Here is a 14,403-nt window from a genome sequence, read left to right on the forward strand (position 1 = left end):
AGTAGGTGAGGTTTGAGACTACTTAAATTAATTTTTTACCTAATCATGCAATAATTCAGAGCCAGTAAATTATCATTATATAATGATCAATCATTATCAACAGTATTAACAAAAGAAATATATACAGATCGTAATGATATTTTTGGCTTTATGTTGATGCCGTTTATATTTCTTATATACGGAAAATAGAAAAGGCAGTAAAAGGAGGATAGAAGAGAATATGATGCTTCAGACCCTTTTTAGTGGTGAGGGGGTGATGGGGTTTTTGTGGGGTATAGTGCTGATGTGAGAAAGGTGATGGGGTGATGGATTTTGTAATGGTAGGCGTGATGGGGTGTGATGAGGGTTATTGGTCCCACAATTTGATTTTATTTTTCATTTTTTGTTTGAGTTTTTATAATAATAATTATTATTTTTAGTATTTTTATTAATATTAATATTATTTATTAATATTAATTCGTATTATTAATTATAATAATTATCACAAAGAATATTCATTTTTTTAACAGAACTTTTATTAAACACAAACAAACACGGTTACAAGTTTAGAGAAGTTTAGAATATTTTAAATATTTAAGAAGTATTTAAATGAAAGAAGTGTGTGTAAAAATTGTATAGAAATGGGGTATTTACAAAAAAATATTTAATTTAATTTTAACGGATATATATCCGTTGCAAATGACACGCGTTCCATCCTCATTTGACCTCCCCCATCACCCCTGCAATTTGTTCCGGTGATCCACCCATCACGCCGGCGAAAATTTTGGTCGATGGTGCCGGGTTACGGCACGATGGGGGCGTGATGCTCCCAAAAAGTGCCCGATCGCGCCGGGTTATATTCGGTCTTAACTTTAAAGCACTAAAATCTATGTATAAAAATCTTTTGATCCTCAGTCCCAGCCTTTCAGAGCCAAAAGCTAAAACAACATTCATCTTAATACTTTAACTAGTGTAAAGTGGGCCAAATCCTTGCGTACACTTAACAGACAATTTGAACATTTTTATGTATACAAAACATATTACTCCGTATTTGTTACCGAGCGAGTACGTTCTAATAAAACTAGATGAGACGAGATGAGATTCTGATTTAGCAGTTCCAAATGTTTCGAAATACAGATTGAACTTAACCTATTACCTATATTACTTATATACATACAAATAATACAATATGGAGTACCGTACAATTTAACAAAAAATAAACATAAATAAAATTAAAAATGACAACTTAATTAACTTAAAGGGTAAAAAAGCGGAGCCAAAATTTTAACCTTAATGATCCGCAACGATTTGTCACAGTTGACCTCTACCTCAAAGTAATACATTCTCACTCCACGGTAAAAAAACCTTTTTACCTTTTGGTTATGTACTCCATACGGACCAAATGATAAGTCACTACCGGTATACGGAAACACTTATCATTTACTCTATATAAAAACTTTTGCAAAGTTGAATATAAACAAGTGGGAGGTCCAGCGCTTTGCCACTTTTATTTTCGCAAAAAGTTGTCAAAAAAATACCACCCAAAAATGTTGGAGGGGGTAAATCGTAAATGAAAAATTGTCGAGGTTCAAAAGCGGACGGGAAAAAGTATGAGGGGGTAAATGAATGAAAAGTAGGCGAGGACTGAAAGCGATGAAATTAAAGTAGGAGGTGGTAATTCGTAAATATTGAAAGGGAGTAAATAAAAAATAAAATGAATAGTAAACCGTCCAATTCGAACCTCCAAAATCGCGCCGTGTCTCAGGCTTGGAGCCTTACGTTGGTAATAATAATAATAATAATAATAATAATAATAATAATAATAATAATAATAATAATAATAAAGCGGGTTCAGAAGAGTTCGATGGCGCAAGATATTGGTGCCGGTGCTGCTGCTCATATTTTTACTAGGATAGGTTTTGCTATTGCTAGAGGTGTGGGGGCTCAGATTGTCTCTAGGCTTCCCACTAATTTTTTGTAAGTTTTAATACTTTTAAGTTTATTATTATTATTATTATTATTATTATTATTATTATTATTATTATTATTATAATAATAATAATAATAATAATAATAATAATAATAATAATAATAATAATAATAATAATAATAATTAGTAGGGTACTAAATTTTCTGTCATATCAAAGTTCAATACTTCAATCAGTTTCGAGATACAATACATAATATACATTACAGATTACATTACATGCATACATACAATCAGTGTTGCAAAAGTCGGCCGACTTGAACGACGCGTCGGTCGATGCGTCGTTTTTCAGGCATGGCCGATGCGTCGTTGCTAAAAAGTCGGTCAAAGGTAAAAAGTCGATCAATGTCGGTCAAATTCGGAAAAAATCGGTCAAAGTCAGTTAAGGTTAGTCAAAGTCGGTCAATTTTTATAGTTTTTTGTAATATTGTTAATAATTGTTAATTATTCATGTTTATTGTAAATATAATTTATATTTTTGGATTCGATTTATATAATGTTATATATAATTATATATTTAATAAGACTATTTTAAAAAGTCAACGTTAATCAACGCCCGTTGCATTACCGTTGCGTCCCTGTTGTGTCCGACGCATTGTTTTTTGGCATGGCCGTAAGTCCCCGACTCGCGTCTTTTACAACCTGGCATACAATACAAGGAGGATGTAAGAGAAAGGAGGGGAGATGGAAGTAGGTCCTTGCTAGCACTTCAACTGACTTTTCGCGCCATTGCTCATTTCCCAATTTTCAAAACCCTAAAAACAATCCCTGTCACATCGGTACTAATTTCTCAAATTGATCATACAGAATGATTGAATTGGTTAACCAGCATCGAATTACCTGCCAATATCGTTCTTCGCTTCTGCCGAATGTTCATAAATCATCACAAATCGATTTCCTTCTAATTCCAGGTTAGTTAAATATTCAATTCGCAACATTCGTCTATATCGATTGTTATACCTTTCATATATATAATTACTATATCGATAATCCTCTGGTTTCACATATACATTAATGTGATCAATGTAATATAACAGATGAACTGTATGTTTTAATTTACGATACGTTTATATAGATGTCGTAATAATTGTGTTACTCGATTCCATCCATAGCAGTATCTAAAATGAAGAATTGCATCTCAATAATATCTGTGACAACCCGGAAATTTTTGACCAAATTTAAACTTTATCTTTAAATGATTTAATGTTTTCGACACGATAAGCAAAGTCTGTAATGTTGAGTCACGAAAGTTTTTGAACTATATTCATATAATCAATTATTCTTTGACTGTTCTCCAAGATTCACGAACAATATATATAACTTATTGTGCATATATATATATATATATATATATATATATATATATATATATATATATATATATATATATATATGTGATTTCAAGTTATTTAGTAAACGATAGTAACATTCGATTATTGATTCGATTGATATTTAGATAAGTTAACTAAAACGTTTAAGGTGAACCAGTAAAACACTAATTTGCTACAGTATTTTTGAATTTCTACAGTAACCAAAAAGCTACAGTGTTTTCGAAAATCACTATTTGCTACAGTAAAACACTATTTCAAAAAAATGTATATATGTATATGTATATACTACGAGACAATGATTTATAGAAGAAAATAACCAAAACACTTAATTGATTAAAGCTACACTTCGAGTGACATAGTTTATCAATGATTAAGTTTAATTTTTGATAAAGGTACACGTCGCGTAACGAACAGTGCTAGTTTTCTAAGCGTACGAAAATGCGTTCGAGAAACCGGAACCGGGACATAAGTCGAGTGACAACGTACGAGTCATCGGAACGAAAATTACAAGTCAACTATGCACGTGAATTTAATATAATATATAATTAATTATATAAATTAAATATATTATATATAATTAAATAATATGTCGACAAGAATAAAAACAAACGATTGTGAGCTGTAATTCGATCTCATGCGATCGCATGAGATTAACATATAAACTCCATGCGATCGCATGGAGTGTGATTTCAGGAGATGTCTATAAATTGAATTCGTTTCACTGGCTCGACACACACACTTACATCTATATTACTCCCTATGTTGTTGTTATTATTATTATTATTATTATTATTATTATTATTATTATTATTATTATTATTATTATTATTATTATTATTATTATTATTAACATTAATATTATTATTAATCTTATGGTTAGGAGTATTATTATTAGTAGTATTATACATAAAATACTACGACGAGGTCATGAGCGAGTTATTTTCAAAACAAGCTTTTCGAACGGGTTTAAGCTAAGAAAATTATGAGTTATAGCTAAGGAGGTGATGGGTATTATTTGGGGGTATTGCTCGTAAATCAAACTAGTGTTTATCATCTCCGTTGCGTCTACGTACTTTCCTGCAATATTGAATCACAATATTGATACGTGAGCATTCATATCTTATCTTTTATATATTAATAGTGTATACATGTCTAGTGCTCGAGTATATATGTTTATGCATGCTAATATGCTAAATTTCATCGTTAAACAGTTTATGATGAATCACGAATTAAATACATATATTACTAATAAAAGGTATATGATATGCATGTTTTTGGAAAGCTGGCGAAAAATCAATAACTTTTCATTTAGAAATCGCGAAATTTCGATGAACGAATTAAAAGATATGGGCAACTGAATTATGATCAACATTAATTGGAACTGCTTTTGAATCTGAAATTAATATTTAAACAACTTGTCTATGAGATTGATAAATTGAAATTTTAGATATTACTAATCGAGTAAATGAATTTCTATATAAGGCACGTCTCGTTTTGTTGAACAATTGTCAAAATTGATTGTTTTATCATATTTTAAAGCCTTATAAAAACTATAGTTTAATTTTACAAGAATTGGGAAACTATGTGAAATGTTAAAATATTTCGATTGCCCTGATCATTCAACTATAGTATTGATTCAGATTGACTTTTTGAAACGAATTTTGATAACTTTTGTATGTCGATCTCGAGCATTAGGATTGTGATACACTATGACCTGACCTAGCTTGATAGACATTTATTGACCAACATATGTTCTCTAGGTTGAGATCTACGGTTATTAGGTAATCCGAGTTTCGGTCACATTTTGGTGAACGACTTTATATGCTGCTAAGGTGAGTTTCATTTGCTCCCTTTTTAAATGCTTTTGCAATATATATTTTTGGGCTGAGAATACATGCAATTTATTTTAAAAACAATGGACACAAGTACATACTAAATTCTATACTGAGTTTGAACCGAAAATCATTTAGCTTTGGTAACTAGTAACTGCCGGTTATAAGAACTGGTAGGCGCGAGTAGTAGTATATGGATCCATAGGGCTTGATATCCCCGTTCGAGCTAGAGCGCTAGCCTTTTAACTGACGTATGCTATTCGAGAAGCGTACACGTTGGTTTGCGTGTATTATTAAGATGATTATACAAAGGGTACAAATTATATATACGTTAAGTTTAGTTACCAGGGTGCTCAATCTTGTAGAATATTTTGATAAACGTTTCTGGATGAAACAACTGAAATCTTGTGATCCACCTTTATATACAGATTATACGAAACATTAAAACTATGAACTCACCAACCTTTGTGTTGACACTTGTTAGCATGTTTATTCTCAGGTTCCCTAGAAGTCTTTCGCTGTTTGCTTATATGTTAAACAAGCTATGTGTATGGAGTCTTACATGGCATATTTTTCAAGGAAACGTTGCATTCACCAAATCATCACCATGTATCTTATTTTGACTGCATTGTCAACGGAAGTACTATTGTAAACTATTATTTACGGTGATTGTCTATATGTAGAAATCATCAGCTGTCGATAACCTTTGATTTAAATATTCATTTATGGTGTGCCTTTTCAAAAGAATGCAATGTTTACAAAATGTATCATATAGAGGTCAAATACCTCGCAATAAAATCGATGAATGACGTGTTCGTCCATATGGATTTGGAGCGATCGTCACAGTTGGTATCAGAGCGTTGGTCCTAGCGAACCAGGTCTTGCATGAGTGTGTCTAACTGATAGTTGTTAGGATACATTAGTAAGTCTGGACTTCGACCGTGTCTGCATGTTAAAAGTTTTGCTTATCATTTCTTGTCAAAAATTACATGCTTATCATTCTTAAGTCTAGACACGTTTTCCTGCATTTATTGCATAAATAGTGTATAGACAAAAATTCATATCTTAGCGTATCTGTTACTGTAAACTTTTCCTGACATCTTCCGAAAATTTCTCCGTGATTTATGGAATTTGGTATTATATATACATATGTAAATTATGTATTGAAGAATACCAAACTAAATTCTATAATCTAATTCATATCAAAAATCATCTCCCTAATTATACAAGATGGATCCCGTATCTAGTTCAAATTCCTTAAACTCCGACAGCTATTTCGATATGGATATTCACCTGAATTCCGAAGACAGTGTAACCGGAATGGATCAACCAATCATCCATCACCTATTCTGGATGAATTGGGGATGGGTTCGTAACCTGCTTAGTCATTGGAGACAAGAAGAAGGTGATCCCTTCCATCCACCACATTTCCCTCTTGACGAAGAACCTGAAGCACTCACCGGCGAACCTGTTCGACACACCATTTTCTCTCTCATTTCCAGAGTATCTCGTCACGATAATATACTATCTCAAATTCTGAATCTCATTCACTCGCTCGTCCGAACCGACAATCATCCCGGTGTAATAGAAGAAGTCAACGAGCTTCACGCTAGGGTAGTGGCTTTGGAGAACATGGTGCAAAGGTTACAAGCACCAGCAGCAGCACCGGTAGCAACAGTACTGAAACGACCCGTCCTAATCCATCCGGACAAAGTCCATATCGATTACAAACGATTCACAATAGTTGGTTACATCGCGAGGTACTTGACCTCTATATGATACATTTTACAAACATTGCATTCGTTTTTAAAAGACAAACTTGCTTTATATCGAAAATTGATGACATGCAAATCATTTCATAATATATTCAACTATAATTGTCTAAATAATAATCTTGATGAACCCGACGACTCGAATGCAACATCTTTTGAAATATGTCATGAATGACTCCAAGTAATATCTTTTAAATGAGCAATTGCACAGCAGAAGACTTCTTTTATACCTGAGAATAAACATGCTTTCAAGTGTCAACCAAAAGGTTGGTGAGTTCATTAGTTTAGCATAAATAAACATTTCCATCATTTTAATAGACCACAAGATTTTTATTTCCAGTTCTCATAAATATACGTCCCACACATGGAGACAAAAATCATTCATATGGATTGAACACCTGGTAACCGACATTCACAATATGCATATAAGAATATCCCCATCATTCCGGGATCCTCCTTCGGACATGATATAAATTTCGAAGTACTAAAGCATCCGGTACTTTGGATGGGGCTTGTTGGGCCCGATAGATCTATCTTTAGGATTCGCGTCAATTAGGGTGTCTGTTCCCTAATTCTTAGATTACCAGACTAAAAGGGGCATATTCGATTTCGATCATTCAACCATATAATGTAGTTTCAATTACTTGTGTAACATCCCGCGTTTTTCCGTTAAATTTAATTTTAACACCGTCTTTTTTTTTTTTAAAAACATAATCTTTCGTATTTAAATTAATAGTTTCCGTGAGTAACGTTCATTATTTTCCCGCTATTTAATTTTGACATCACCCGTTTACTCGAGCGTTTTAAAAATATTCGTTTGGTTAATTCCCGCACCCGCTTTGAAACTTGAGGGACTAATATTGACACGGGGCAAACTAGTTGACTAGGTCAACTAGTCCACCCCAATCACCAACATTCAACCATCTCCCTCTCTCTCTCTTTCTCTCTAGCAAGAACACACACACAAACCCCAACTTCATAGAATCATCATCTAAATTCGGGATTGGAAGCAAACTTCAAAACAAATTACATATTTGGAATCCTCTCTTCATCCTCTACAATTTGATACCAACTTCATCTCGTTTGGGTAACATTTCTAAAACTCTAGATTTCTCTAAATTCGTGTTTTTGATTTGAAATGGTGTTAGTTAGTGTCTATGGCTCGTGTCTAGCATGAATATATGATTTACTTGCTCGATTTGTTGTTTTGAGTAACTAGTTTGAACATTTGAAATGGGTTTGCTTAATCCTTGATTTTGGATGAGTTAATGTTGTTAGATTGTTAAAGTGCATGTTTTAATTGTGTTACTAGTATCATTAGCCACATTTTGATGTGTAGGTTGATTAAGAAAACTTCAAAAACCCGATTAATGATTTTGTGATGTTTGACTAGGGTTTGATAGTTCTTGACATGAACTTTTGATGCTTGAATGCCATGGAATGTTAATTGTTAGTGATTAGTTGTAATGTATGCTTAATTACCTTCGAAACGGCATATCGTATGTGTAAATTGGATTCCCGAATCATAAAATACGTTTTACGAACTTGAAACTTTGAAAATAAACCTTTCTTGATCAATTGACGAGTTTTCGGTTATTGTGAATGATGTTTTTGTTTGATGATGTGTGGTTAATTGTATTCCTTGTCAAAAGAGCTTTCCAATGATATAAGATGCGTATTCTAAGTGTTTACGGTTTGCGTTTTGTGCTAAATTGAATTTTGGATCAAGACTTGAACTTTTGAAACTGACCAGGTACCAGGCCACGCCTAATGTCGCGGCGCGACACCTCTGGCCGCGGCGCGGCATTTGCCGTGTTTGGGTTCTGACCTACATGGTCAAAATTTAGAAAATGTTTGCTACGCTACGCACCTCCGATTCACATGTAACTTGTTCTAACCTGCTTATATATGATTAAAAACCTTAGAAAAATAGTTCGGAACCCGACCCGAACGTGTTGACTTTTTCGTTGACTTTGACCAAGTTTGACTTTTTGTCAAACTTAACAAAACACTTATACAATCGTTCTAATCTTATTTTATACTTGATTCTTGCATGAAACTTGACAACGTGATTCACATGCTATACTTAATCGAGTCGTATTGAGCCATAGGACTAATTGAACACATTTCACCCGACTTTGTGTCGTAACCGGTTAATTGACACAACTTACTTGTTTAGGTCAAGGCTAAGCAACTTTCATGCATACGTTACTTTGTGAAGTACTTTTATACTCGTGCACTCGAGGTGAGATCATAGTCCCACCTTTTCAACAACTTTTTATACTTTTAAATTGTGGGCTGAGAAACATATACTTTGTTACATTTTGTACTACTTACTTTTATACTTTGAACACAAGTACAAGGAAAACAAACATTCCACAGCGAGTTAGAACAAAAATCCTCAATTCGATTATCATTAGTTACACTTGCAGGGTGTAAGCGAGAACTTATATTGTGTGGCCATACGGGTTTGACAAACCCTCATTACGGACGGTTCGCTACCGTCTACGGATGAAATATATTTTCGGGAAACAGTGTATGTTCTAACACTATTGTGATGGGGTTCTATGGAAGGAAACGTTAAGTCTTGATAATTGGGTGCTCGCGAACAATACTTTTGGAATGCAAACGATTTTGATAATCAACTATGGGAATACTAAATCTTGTGGTTCAAAAACAACGTTTACAAATACATCTATGATTTCACCAACGTTTTTCGTTGACAGTTTTCTATATGTTTCTCAGGTTCATACTTGGCTATTTGATACATGCTTCCGTGTACACTCATACTTGCTTGGGGTCAAGCATACATGCATACACTCTGATTATTTGCTTGGAGTCAAGATACACACATACATATGCTAGTGATAGCACTTTTGGATTCAAACTTTTGTTTACATACTTACGCTATTTATAGCAACTGTGTTTTTCAACTTATATTATGTCGCAAGTTATTTCATTTATACTTTATGACTTTTGTAAACTTAGACTTGTTGTCGAACGGTTTTGTAAACTAAACTTGCAAGTCTTGTACCTTTCAAATGAATGCGACATAATTTTGGTCAAACGAGTCTCATATAGGGACTACGACCACGCAACGGGACCTAAGTTAACGGTGCCGTCAATAACGGTTTTGGTCGGGTCGTTACAAGTGGTATCAGAGCGTTGGTTGTAGGGAACTAGGACGTGCATTAGCGTGTCTAACAGAGTCGTTAGGACGCATTAGTGAGTCTAGACTACAACCGGATAGTTAGCATTTGCATTCTGACATACATTTGCTATAGATAGCACTTACTTGACTACTTGTGCATTATACTTGAATCATTCTTAGGCAAACTTTTTAATGGTACCCAACCTTCATCATACGAACTCGTATTCCGCCACTTTTTGGTAACACACGTAAATTCATGATTCATACACGTATGGATGACGACGACTTCATTAGTCACACTTGTTCGGGAACTCTGTCTCCCGGATTTTTATTTGCCACCGTTTCAACTTACTATCGGTTTCCCACTGGTGTTTCTTACTATCTACTTTTTGGTGTTACTACCATCACTACTCTAGGTGAGTATCGTCATCAACATTTATCACTACGGTTGCGTGCTACTCGTTATCATGACTCGTTACTCTTTTCATACCTGAATACCTTATTGTCTGACTCGAACCACATTGACGTGAACAATCATTTATACACTTCCCTCGGGGAACGCTTCTTTATAGTTGCACTAATTCTTTCGATTCAATACGAGTCACGTTAGAGACGTCGTTACACTTTGTTTATTTTAAACTTCACGATTACACGAACTTGAATCTATAGAGTGATGTGGGAATGGAGGTATGAGTTAGCGTAATATAACGACACTCGATCAACGTGGTTATATTACGGTAAGACATACCAAAGTTCTAGTGACGCGTGATGGTGGTTAGACTCGATCAACCTAAACACCACCATGTGCCATGTACATGACTTCATTTTTCTTGTTTGAATATCCAAAAACTCCGAGAATGTTGATAACAACCATACCCGGGACACATCTTCGATTATTGTCGAACCATATTGATGCTTCCGAATGAATGACAAATTCTTTCGACTTCAAACATATGTTACACGTGTGTACTATCTCGTTTTCTTATAGTTTTTATAGACGAACTACAAAATGCTTGGTATGCTCACATCGAGGCGAAAACTTCTCTCGCCTTACACTCGTACTTCCGTTTAAGAAAATATTTTATCTAAATTCTCAATGGAGAGAGAGACTCTTCACACTATACTAGTATTCGCCTCGAGGGTGAATAGTCCTGTCGAACATTTTCGGAAACCGATAAATCTTCCGCGGCGCGAAATTCTTGAGAAACAGAAACTTGTTCCAACAAACGTTTTCACGTCCTAACAAACTCTTTCAAATATACCTTAAAGAGATGTACCTCGTTTCGGATTGAGATCCTCGTTTCACTTCTAGATTTTGGAGTGCCTCACAAAAAGTCTCGGGACCACGTTTAGACATGAGTACCGCACATCAACCACAACCCGACGGACCGAGCAAACATACGATTCAAACCTTGGAAACCGTAATACGAATTTGTGTTATCAACTTCAAATTTACTTGAGAAAAGTATTTTCCTTAACCGAATCCTCATACTACAATGATTTTCATTCGAGTTTTAACGTCACTCCTTTTGAAACCACATGTGACCGGAAACGTCATTCTCCTTTGTCGAACCAAGTAAACGATGATCAATTCACCGGGGCCGAGGTTATTCATGAGCAACCGAGAAAAGTTATTCATGTTCAGGTAAAACCCTACGCGACTCGTAATCACCAAGAGCTACGCCGATGTTAGACGTAAACATTTCAAATTCCACGTGGGAAACCGCGTCACATTAAGAGTCGCACCTTGGAAAGGTGCAATCCGTTTCGGGAAAACGTAGGAAGCTAAATCCGCGATATTTTGATCCTTTAAATTCTTGGGGCGTTTTGGACCCGTTGCTAGCCGTTTAGATTTTTCCGACTCATTTTGGGTCTCCGTTTATCCTACATTCGATGTATCAACTCAAAGACTTGTTTTGCGAAATGAGAACTTGTTATCTCCTTTGATGAACTCACTATCGACGATAACCCTCACTTCCTAGGAGGACCGGTTGAAACCATGAATCATGGAAGCCAAACCTTAAAACAACATATGATCCCGACCGTCAAAATTCGTGGAAATACTCAAGGACGTACCTTCACTTATTCGTAGAATTTACAACGCAAGATCTCGAGTAAGATTCAACAACTACTACTTCCAACTAAATTTCGGGACGAAATTTCTTTTGAGGTGTGGATAATGTAACATCCCGCGTTTTTCCGTTAAATTTAATTTTAACACCGTCTTTTTTTTTTTAAAAACATAATCTTTCGTATTTAAATTAATAGTTTCCGTGAGTAACGTTCATTATTTTCCCGCTATTTAATTTTGACATCACCCGTTTACTCGAGCGTTTTAAAAATATTCGTTTGGTTAATTCCCGCACCCGCTTTGAAACTTGAGGGACTAATATTGACACGGGGCAAACTAGTTGACTAGGTCAACTAGTCCACCCCAATCACCACCATTCAACCATCTCCCTCTCTCTCTCTTTCTCTCTAGCAAGAACACACACACAAACCCCAACTTCATAGAATCATCATCTAAATTCGGGATTGGAAGCAAACTTCAAAACAAATTACATATTTGGAACCCTCTCTTCATCCTCTACAATTTGATACCAACTTCATCTCGTTTGGGTAACATTTCTAAAACTCTAGATTTCTCTAAATTCGTGTTTTTGATTTGAAATGGTGTTAGTTAGTGTCTATGGCTCGTGTCTAGCATGAATATATGATTTACTTGCTCGATTTGTTGTTTTGAGTAACTAGTTTGAACATTTGAAATGGGTTTGCTTAATCCTTGATTTTGGATGAGTTAATGTTGTTAGATTGTTAAAGTGCATGTTTTAATTGTGTTACTAGTATCATTAGCCACATTTTGATGTGTAGGTTGATTAAGAAAACTTCAAAAACCCGATTAATGATTTTGTGATGTTTGACTAGGGTTTGATAGTTCTTGACATGAACTTTTGATGCTTGAATGCCATGGAATGTTAATTGTTAGTGATTAGTTGTAATGTATGCTTAATTACCTTCGAAACGGCATATCGTATGTGTAAATTGGATTCCCGAATCATAAAATACGTTTTACGAACTTGAAACTTTGAAAATAAACCTTTCTTGATCAATTGACGAGTTTTCGGTTATTGTGAATGATGTTTTTGTTTGATGATGTGTGGTTAATTGTATTCCTTGTCAAAAGAGCTTTCCAATGATATAAGATGCGTATTCTAAGTGTTTACGGTTTGCGTTTTGTGCTAAATTGAATTTTGGATCAAGACTTGAACTTTTGAAACTGACCAGGTACCAGGCCACGCCTAATGTCGCGGCGCGACACCTCTGGCCGCGGCGCGGCATTTGCCGTGTTTGGGTTCTGACCTACATGGTCAAAATTTAGAAAATGTTTGCTACGCTACGCACCTCCGATTCACATGTAACTTGTTCTAACCTGCTTATATATGATTAAAAACCTTATAAAAATAGTTCGGAACCCGACCCGAACGTGTTGACTTTTTCGTTGACTTTGACCAAGTTTGACTTTTTGTCAAACTTAACAAAACACTTATACAATCGTTCTAATCTTATTTTATACTTGATTCTTGCATGAAACTTGACAACGTGATTCACATGCTATACTTAATCGAGTCGTATTGAGCCATAGGACTAATTGAACACATTTCACCCGACTTTGTGTCGTAACCGGTTAATTGACACAACTTACTTGTTTAGGTCAAGGCTAAGCAACTTTCATGCATACGTTACTTTGTGAAGTACTTTTATACTCGTGCACTCGAGGTGAGATCATAGTCCCACCTTTTCAACAACTTTTTATACTTTTAAATTGTGGGCTGAGAAACATATACTTTGTTACATTTTGTACTACTTACTTTTATACTTTGAACACAAGTACAAGGAAAACAAACATTCCACAGCGAGTTAGAACAAAAATCCTCAATTCGATTATCATTAGTTACACTTGCAGGGTGTAAGCGAGAACTTATATTGTGTGGCCATACGGGTTTGACAAACCCTCATTACGGACGGTTCGCTACCGTCTACGGATGAAATATATTTTCGGGAAACAGTGTATGTTCTAACACTATTGTGATGGGGTTCTATGGAAGGAAACGTTAAGTCTTGATAATTGGGTGCTCGCGAACAATACTTTTGGAATGCAAACGATTTTGATAATCAACTATGGGAATACTAAATCTTGTGGTTCAAAAACAACGTTTACAAATACATCTATGATTTCACCAACGTTTTTCGTTGACAGTTTTCTATATGTTTCTCAGGTTCATACTTGGCTATTTGATACATGCTTCCGCGTACACTCATACTTACTTGGGGTCAAGCATACATGCATACA

This window comes from Rutidosis leptorrhynchoides, chromosome 8, assembly GCF_046630445.1.
Source record: "Rutidosis leptorrhynchoides isolate AG116_Rl617_1_P2 chromosome 8, CSIRO_AGI_Rlap_v1, whole genome shotgun sequence".
Lineage (NCBI taxonomy): Eukaryota > Viridiplantae > Streptophyta > Magnoliopsida > Asterales > Asteraceae > Rutidosis > Rutidosis leptorrhynchoides.